The sequence below is a fragment of the Pecten maximus genome, unplaced genomic scaffold (genome assembly GCF_902652985.1).
Source record: "Pecten maximus unplaced genomic scaffold, xPecMax1.1, whole genome shotgun sequence".
In the NCBI taxonomy this organism is placed as follows: Eukaryota; Metazoa; Mollusca; class Bivalvia; order Pectinida; family Pectinidae; genus Pecten; species Pecten maximus.
Window position 1 is genome coordinate 21,583 of NW_022983015.1, and position 9,908 is coordinate 31,490.

General features: G+C 37.2%; 1 long non-coding RNA gene across 1 annotated transcript; it reads left to right on the forward strand.

Moving 5' to 3' along the window:
- The first annotated feature begins 1,372 nt into the window (after nt 1-1,372).
- Nucleotides 1,373-4,491, forward strand: LOC117321268. Its single transcript, XR_004531283.1, has 3 exons — nt 1,373-1,548; nt 1,749-1,812; nt 2,158-4,491. It is a non-coding gene; the product is annotated as an uncharacterized LOC117321268 (long non-coding RNA).
- The last annotated feature ends 5,417 nt before the right edge of the window (nt 4,492-9,908 follow it).

The following is a 9,908-nucleotide window of genomic DNA, read 5'->3' on the forward strand; positions in this document are numbered from 1 at the left end:
TTTCCTTCATGTTTTTGTAAAGCAATCTGGTTAATAGCCACCTTAAAGTCGAAGAAATTTGTATTTTTTTTTTACAGACAGGCTACTGGTCCAGATGACACCACTTCCTGACCCAGGGCACCACCACTTCCTGACCCAGGGCACCACCCCTTCCAGACCCAAGGTACCACCAATTCCTGGCCCAGGGCACCACCACTTCCTGGCCAAGGGCACCACCACTTCCTGACCCAGGGCACCACCACTTCCTGACCCAGGGCACCACCCCTTCCAGACCCAAGGTACCACCAATTCCTGGCCCAGGGCACCACCACTTCCTGGCCAAGGGCACCACCACTTCCTGACCCAGAGCACCACCACTTCCTGACCCAGGGCACCACCACTTCCTGACCCAGGGCACCACCACTTCCTGACCCAGGGCACCATCACTTTCTGACCCAGGGCACCACCAATTCCTGACCCAGGGCACCACCACTTCCTGACCCAGGGCACCACCCCTTCCAGACCCAGGGCACCACCACTTCTGGCCCAGGGCACCACCACTTCCTGACCCAGGGCACTGCCCCACGTAGGTTTTGAACTCGCAACCCAGAAGTGGAGGGCTAGTGATAAAGTGTCGGGACACCTTAACCACTCGGCCACCGCAGCCCCTAGGGGCAGGATGACCTATAGTCATCGTGTGTCGTTCGTCGTCCGCAGTGTGTAAACTTTTCACATTTCAAACTTCTCAAGTTCCATTGGTGGGATTGAGCTGAAACTTGCATGGAATGATACCGAAATGGTCCTGACCAAGGGTTCTTATATTTGCAGGGAGGTTCCAAAATGTTTATCAAATGGGGAACAAAAAACAAAGCTGACTTTGCAGCAAAAGAACAGGTAACATAAACTGAAAACCATTGTGACTGTATTTTCTGTGGCAAATCGAACCACTAAAAACAAACTGAAATTCATAAAAAATTTAGATCAAGCACCTCTTAAGATGCTAAATATATCAAATGAAAATTTTATTAAATTACAACTGCAGAAAGTTAAATGTATTTTCCTATCATAAAGATTAATGTTTCATGTTTAAAATTTAACTATGATTTCAAAAGAAAAAATTCCCTTATATATGACCTAGGTAGTTTCCCCTAAATTCTAGGTAAATCTCTGGTATGACGTTACATTTGACACCTTATTGAGTGGCTGAAGGTCCACAAAAAATGGGAATTATATGGTCCCCAAACCCCAAGGGGCCTGTCAGGGATGGGGCCAAAAAGGATCAAATTGACTAAAATTTCAAAAATCTTCTCTACTCCTAAGATATGGTAGAATCAAATAAATCAGTCCATTATATTAATTGTGACTTGAAATTTGGTCTTAAAGTCCATTTTCTTTACAGACAGGATACTGGTGCAGCTGGCACCACTTCTTGACACGGGGCACCACCACTTCCTGACCCAGGGCACCACCATTTCCTGACCCAGGGTACCACCACTTCCTGGCCCAGGGCACCACCACTTCCTGACCCAGGGCACCACCACTTCCTGACCTGGACCTAGATGTTAAAATGTATGCACAGATATTATTGAATAGTGTTTTTGGTTTCTGTACTTCAATATTAAAGAAAGACAGTTCTGTCATGTATTTTTAGGTATTGTAATGTACTGAGACAATGATACAACTTGTATGGTACTGTATTGTATCTCAGTGTTGGTGTTCTATGGTGGTTTTAAATGTTAGAAAATATATGTATGTTTTCTGAATTGCAGGGACATTTTGAAGAAGAGCCATGCCAGTCTCTGTCCAAGAAACCAAAATTAGAGAAAACTCAAGGTATCCTACTCTTTGGCTTTGAATCATTTATGAAATTTAATAGGGAAAATCAAAGGCAAAAAATATTTTAAAACAACCAATAAAAATCATATCAAAACACTTAATTTCAACAAATAGTTTCACTCTGTTTCAGCAAGATAACTTCACATCAAATTTGCCCAGTATCTTTAAATTAAGGGGAAGTTAAAGGTTGGGATTGATAACAGTACACATGATCTGCTTATTTATAGATGTTGATAGGTATGACTACATGATTGGCCAAAAGTAATTTTTGTGTTGCGTACCAATCTAAAGGGAACTTATCAATTGTTTGCAATAGACACACTTGTTTACATTGCATTGCAGGTATGTGACCTGGGAAGAATTTGAAAAACTGAAAAATGACTTCTTGAAACTGAAGAAGAAAATGGAGAAGTAAAAAACCTTAGAACCCATGCAAGTTTCAAGAAAGGCCAGCCAAACACACCACCGTGAACCAACAACACCAACAACACCTAGAACATCACAGCAGACAGACTCGACAAGGATATCCCAATCAACACCAACACCACAGCAGACTGATACAACAAAGACAACAGAACAAACATCATCATCATCATCATCATCATTATCATCATCATCATCATCATCAACAGACATACAGACATACAATGGTCACACATTGAGTGACTTGATGGATATGGTGTGCCACAAAGATAATCTTTATGCGTGTTGTGCACACCATATTACTGGTTCTGTTTCCAGTAAATTATATTGTATCACACAGTGTGACAGGACAGAGGACAAACAGTCATTGTGCTGCCAAACCCAAATTTGATGGTCGGCTTTACAACATTTTCCTCGCTGTCTTGGGGTGTAGAGGGGTGTTATGAGTACATGTACTTTAAAAAAAATAATGCCATTGAATTAGATTTCCAGAGCAAATAATGAAGTGATTTTTATTGGTATGTTTTGTCAAATCTTATTATCTAAGATATTTTAGAATTATACATGCATGTCCATTGTGTAATTTTATTGTTTTCAATCTGTGCTAACAGTTGTATATTATTTTAGAAAGATCCTTTTTTTCAAGACGCTACTTTTGCTTTTGATGTTTGCTATAATAATGAAAAAAATGTACATGTATGCATGTACATTGTACATAGTTAATCATGTGGCCTTACTGTTCTCCATAAAGGTACTGTATTGTTTTTTTTTTATTATAATTGTCAACCAACTCTCAAGTACATTAGACTTTTTACAACTATAAGGTTAAACCAGGTCGACCATGGTTAATCATGGTTTGACCATGGATAATTAGACCATGGTCAATCGTGGTCAACCATGGTCACGGTTCGCAGGGGTCAGTCCTTTGTAGTTTGACTTGAAGCAGTTTACAGGTTTATGAGGAGTTGACTGAAAAAAATTCCCCCTACACCCAAAAAACAAAGTATAGTGACCTGGTTACCATGGTAACCACAAAATTACAACATGATCTAGATAACGCTCATCTACAATGTGTAAAAAACAAAAGAGGTAAACCATCATATTTATTATTGCATACAATCTCTCATGTAAGGGACATAACTCTGGTCTTGTCCTTTATTAAATTATCTCCCTTTGATTGTTTCACACTGGTCTGTAAGTGTTGTTCAGTTTCAGACAGAGTTGCTACAATTAAGCCATTTGCTTTTCAAAGTAGACAAGTTGGCATACATATTCCACAATGTTGTCTCCTTATTCTGAAATGTATTAAGCTGATTGTACACATTAGCATTTAAGCATGACTATGATGTTACTTATTTCACTTTTTAATTTTTGTGCTTTTAATCTGTTGCCTAAAAAGTACATGTCAAATTAAACTAAACTTGGTATAAATGTAGTTAGATCACACAGTGAAAATCTCAACAACACAGCCTTCATTTATAGAATATCTTCCAGAATCTATGGAACAGTGACTCTGGAAATTAAGATTGCTGGGAATCTAGAAATTTTTGGTTCTTAATGTGTTCATATCCTGATCAGTTTCTCAAAAAGTATCAATGTTACTTCTACCAAACTGGAATATAGTTGTATTGTTGTATGAACATCTTGACACACCCTACATAATACATGAATTTTGGGGTTAAAAATGAAATATTTATCTGAATTTTGAGAATTTGTGATTTTGTAATATTGTCCAATATTTATTTTGCAATGCATCAATATTTACTCATGTCTATGATATGTAGAGAGTGCTTCCATGCTATGTGGAAATGTTTTGGAAAAAGTACTGGAATTTCAGTGAATTTTGGAGTTTGCCTAAAACTTGACATTTTAATTAGCCTCTGTCTTGACACTGCTATAATAATGTGTAATTTCTTTTGTCTTTGTTGTTTTGTGAAACATCACTATCCGTGTATTTGATATTTTTTTAGTTTGGAACTATTTCAACTGTTTACACTATAAGACACATGATTTTGGAATTATATGTAAATATTCATACATTTATTAATACCATTGTTAACATGTTTTTTTGTTATTAACATGTTTTTTGTTATTAATCAAAGAGAACACATTTTTACAGATTTTATTAGCCCACCATCATCAGATGGTGGGCTATTCAAATCGCCCTGCATCCGTGGTCCGCCGTCCGTCCATAAACAATTCTTGTTATCGCTATTTCTCAGAAAGTAATAAAGGGATCTTTCTGAAATTTCATATATAGGTTCCCCTTGGTGCCTAGTTATGCATATTGCATTTTGAGACTAATCGAAAAACAACATGGTCGACAGGCAGCCATCTTGGATTTTGACAATTGAAGTTTGTTATCGCTATTTCTCAGAAACTCATGAAGGGATCTTTCTGAAATTTCATATGTAGGTTCCCCTTGGTGCCTTGTTATGCATATTGCATTTTGAGACTAATCGGAAAACAACATGGCCGACAGTCAGCCATCTTGGATTTTGACAATTGAAGTTTGTTATCGCTATTTCTAAGAAAGTGCTGAAGGGATCTTTCTCCAATTTCATATGTAGGTTCCCCTCGGTGCCTAGATATGCATATTGAATTTTGAGACTAATCGGAAAACAACATGGCCGACAGGCAGCCATCTTAGGTTTTGACAATTGAAACTTGTTATCGCTATTTCTAAGAAAGTGCTGAAGGGATCTTTCTCCAATTTCATATGTAGGTTCCCCTCCGTGCCTAGCTATGCATATTGCATTTTGAGACCAATCGGAAAACAACATGGTCGACAGGCAGCCATCTTGGATTTTGACAATTGAAGTTTGTTATCGCTATTTTTCAGAAAGTACTGAAGAGATCTTTCTCAAACTTTTTTATAAGTTCTCCTTGGTCTGTAGTTCTGCATATTGCATCTTGGGACCAATAAGAAAACAACATGGCCGACAGGCAGCCATCTTGGATTTTGACAATTGAAGTTTGTTATCGTTATTTATCAGAAATTGCTGAAAGGATCTTTCTGAAATTTCATATGTAGGTTGCCCTCTGTGCCTAGTTATGCATATTGGATTTTGAGACCAGTCAGAAAACAACCTGGCCAACAGGCAGCCATCTTGTATTTTGACAATTGAAGTTTGTTATCGCTATTTTACAGAAGGTACTGAAGGGATCTTTCCCAAATTTCATATGTAGGTTCCCCTTGGTCCCTGGTGTTGCATTTTGGAACCGATCCGAAAACAACATGGCCGACAGACAGCCATTATCGCTGAATCTTAAATTTTATATATAGGTTCCCCTTGTTTGAAAAGTACTAAAGGGCTGTTTCTGAATTTACACAGATTAGTAAGACTTAGAGGAAGGGAAAAGTAGAGAAAAGATCAATCTGACATGGAACCTATAAAGATCATTCAATGGTGGGCGCCAAGATCCCTCTGGGATCTCTTGTACAATTGTGTCATTTGTAGGTAATCTTTGGAGCTAACTTTTCTATGTCATATGTTGTTGTTTTCTTTGTTAATTATTATTTCAAAGGCGTTTAATTAAAAAATTATGAAAAAAATAATGAAGTAAGTTATTATTACTTTTCATTCATGTACACATATTTATCTGCAAATAAGGACCTGCCTTTAAGGAATCAATCTTCATTTTTGCAAAATCATCAATTTTATATAAAACAGTAAGCTGTAAGGGGTTCACAAGTAAACACTCCACCAAAAATTTTTATAATTTTTTATATAAGAGAAGAAGGTGTAAAAGGTCAAGGAGTAGTAGTGTGCAGCCAGCCGGGATCGAACCCGCGACCCTCCCCTTACAGATTTGCAGCATATGAGCAGCATGCTGGTAGCATGCGCAGCCCATGCTGCCATCATGCTGAAAAATTTTGCCCTAGTAATTATAAGGGGAGCAGAATGCTGGCAGCATGTTTCAAATATTTAACTTATGCTGCCAGTATGCTACAGGCTGGCCAGTGGTGTTACAGTGACCATGTTGCCAGTATGCTGCAGACCATGCTGTCAGTATGCTGCAGACCTTGCTGCCAGTATGCTGCAGGCTGGCCAGTGGTGCTACAGTGACCATGCTGCCAGTATGCTGCAGGCTGGCCAGTGGTGCTACAGTGACCATGCTGCCAGTATGCTGCAACCTCAACCAGCAGCATGCCAGCAGCGAGGCCAATAGTGCCTTATTGACCATCCTGCCAGTATGCTGCAACCTTAGCCAGCCATCACCTCTGTACCATCTAATTATTGGACAATGCTGCCTCCATTGCATCCCAGCAGCATACAGAATCATGACTGGAGAAAGATTATTAGAGGACTTCAACTTGGAATTTAACATACATAGAAAGACAATATTTCAATTGAAAATGATTTATTATGAATCAAACACACACTTGTTGGATGCTTAAAAGCAAAAACCATGAAAATGATTACACTTCCATTCACATCTCAATTAATATGCCAATAAAATGTGCAATTACATGTCATAATAAAGTGTACAAAGTTTGATAGAAAATTAGACAGATCAAAAAAGAAGGTCTAGATCTACAGACTAGATCAACAAGAATCAAATACTGAAAGAAACTGCAAAAATAGCTGAATCGTGATTCTTTTCAAGGCAACACAGCTTCATATAATTATATGTACCCAAAGTTATTAATTATTAAACCTCAGTTTCAAAGATTTTCAGATTGTAGTAGAAGTTTTCTGAACTCTATACAAAAATTTAAAAAATTGATAAACAAATGGTCAAAACTTTTGCTAACATAATCAAATGAATATGATGGTCACAGAATTAAATGTTTCATTGATATATTCACACGCACTTCCAAGTCTTCAAGACACATTATTTTATTTCTATATCATCAACATTAATTTGACAAGTCAGCTACTTCTTTTTCTTCTTTTTTTTCAGTTTTTATATATCAGTCCTTATAATGATTAGTATCTTTTCAGTTCACTTCATTTTGTCTTTGACTGTTGGACTTGCTAGCTTTTTGCCATATTGTCGTTCAGGCTCCTCTTGAAGATGCAAACATATGTAGACTGGACACAGTAGCCTGAAAATACAAGAAATTCTAAGATATAAAAACTATTCCTCGTTACCATATTTTCTCTGTTACATGTTACAAGAAACAACTTCCGCTTACCAGATTGCCTTGTCAGATGTAACCAGAGACAAATTCTGCTTACCAGATTATCTTTGTCAGATGTTGCCAGCGACAATTTCCGCTTATCATATTGTCTTTGTCAGATGTTGCCAGCGACAACTTCCGCTTATCATATTGTCTTTGTCAGATGTAAACAGAAACAACTTCTGCTTATCATATTGTCTTTTTATACAATGTATTTCATTTTAAAAAGTCTGTTTTTCCTGTTGTACTTAAGAAAATGACAATAATTTACAATAACATCCTGGCCATTCACTCAGTTTTATATGAAATACACACATATCATTGTGAAAATAAATTAAAAATATGCATGTACAGTGCAGACCGTAGGAATGAACACAAAGTCACCATGTGCCGGCGTTTGATTTTCTATTCAAGGGGTAAATCACAGCGACCGATCACCCTAAATCCCTATCAGGGATCATGAAAACGGCGTCATCGCGATCCCCGGTGGTAATGTGTTCATCAAAATCCGCGGTGATCGTTTCTCCGCGAAACATCAAAGCAATTTGTCCGCCGCGAATCCTGATGATGCAGCCCCGGAGGGCCACGATTACATTCAGCCCTTAGTTTTACCTGTGGTGGTGTGGCTCTCAGTTGACCATTATCGACCCTTATCGTTGTACGTGTACCGATTTTTTTACCGCTAGCAGTCGAGACGATTGGTAGATTTTGTGACTTACATGCAAGTGTCCTATCCCTAATGTAAGACTCGAATTCGAAGTGATACGGTTCTCCGTGACGATCATGGGTATAACTAAATAAAAAAAAAACATCTGGATACCGTATAGTGAGTCTACGAAATTCCCTTAACGTCTCAATTGCTGCTGTTGATAAATGATGTGGTTTAAATGATCTGCAATTCAATACTTGTATATAGGCCTATGCATTTAATCACTACTGATTTAGCTGACCTGTTTATAGATGGCGCTTTGTGCATGACCTCAGATGCCATGACCTCGGAGAGGCCACATAAGGGGCTCGTTATTTAGTGAAAGATCTCGGACTTATTTTTACGTGATCTAGCAAAGTCCTTAATTGCATAATTTAGTCATCACATATATCTGAAGTATATAGCTAGTAAGATGTCTGTTTGAGAAATTGATCCATATACGTGTACGACCTGTGACGGATGAGAAGACGATAAACATTGATAAGATCATTACTTGTCCTCGCGGGGACATAATGTATGTTTTTTGTTTCGTAATTGTTTGAAGAAAACCAAATTTTATCCTGAATACTATAGCTTATAATTATTTCGTCTGACTTTTTGTAGCGGGTTTCATACATAGACTGTACAATTATTTAAACATTTCGTAGTTTAAATACACGACTTAAAGACGTTGTGTGTTTTCTTACTATCATTATTTATGTTGATATATATGCTACTTGCAGTTTACAGGGACGATTCCGGGGTGGCTAATAGCATAGACATACACTTGGGCGCATTCAAATTACCTGTAGATATAGAAATCCATGCTCATATTTTCCAAACTATATATATAGTAGTTAATCAACTTCATTATTTCATTAACAGCCAAATTGTCACAGCAAAATCATTATGCGAGGTCTCTTTTTTTTCTATTACATGCATGATTGGAATCTATGTGTGTATACTATAAATGTTGTGTATATTGTTAAATGGAAATTGTCAAATAAATATTGTTTGAAATACATAGACTACAGAATGATGTGTATGTATAGTCCGATGTGCCCTCTTTATTGTGAGAAAACAATACATTGGTGTATGTAATAAAGAAATCTATAAAATACATTTTAACATATTTCAATTAATTATAAGCATAACATGGGAATCTTTCCCGTCCCTTTTATTTTGGAAGCAAAACAAAATAACGTACTAACAATACAGACGTCACCATTACGATCAAGACCTAACGTCCAAATAATGTGAACTATTTCGTCCTTTCTCTATCTACAGACCAGTCTATTTTACGTCCAACGAAGCCTGATGATAGATCATGTAATTTGAAATTGTCCATTGAACTGGTAGGTAACAAAGGAGTTCCAGAAGAAAATATTTACCTTCTGTGAAGAGAATGTCGGAGAAGAGTATATAATAGATATATTATATCATTATCGTGGTTTTGTTTTACCGCAATCATTGAAAATTCGCTAGGAAATCATATATTCCAAATCGTTACCGTTTAAAACCAAATGAAATCAAACTGAATGATCTATTAAACGGTCATACTTATAAATGAGTTATAAATGGTGTATCATTATTTTCTAGAAAAAAATCTCTATATCGCGTAATATAATCATAATTGAAGTTAGTGAAAGCGATATAGATTAATTCTCTATACACAGAACAATTACATGCCGTGTAATTACCGTTATAGAAATGTTTTCACCAACTGTTAACACCTGTCAATCACATATCTTAATTACAATAGAGAGTATACCTGTTTCGCAATGACCCCATCGGACCCCTATGGTTTTTTTACCTGAGGGGAGTATATGTTGTTATCCAGAAGGATGTTAGGCT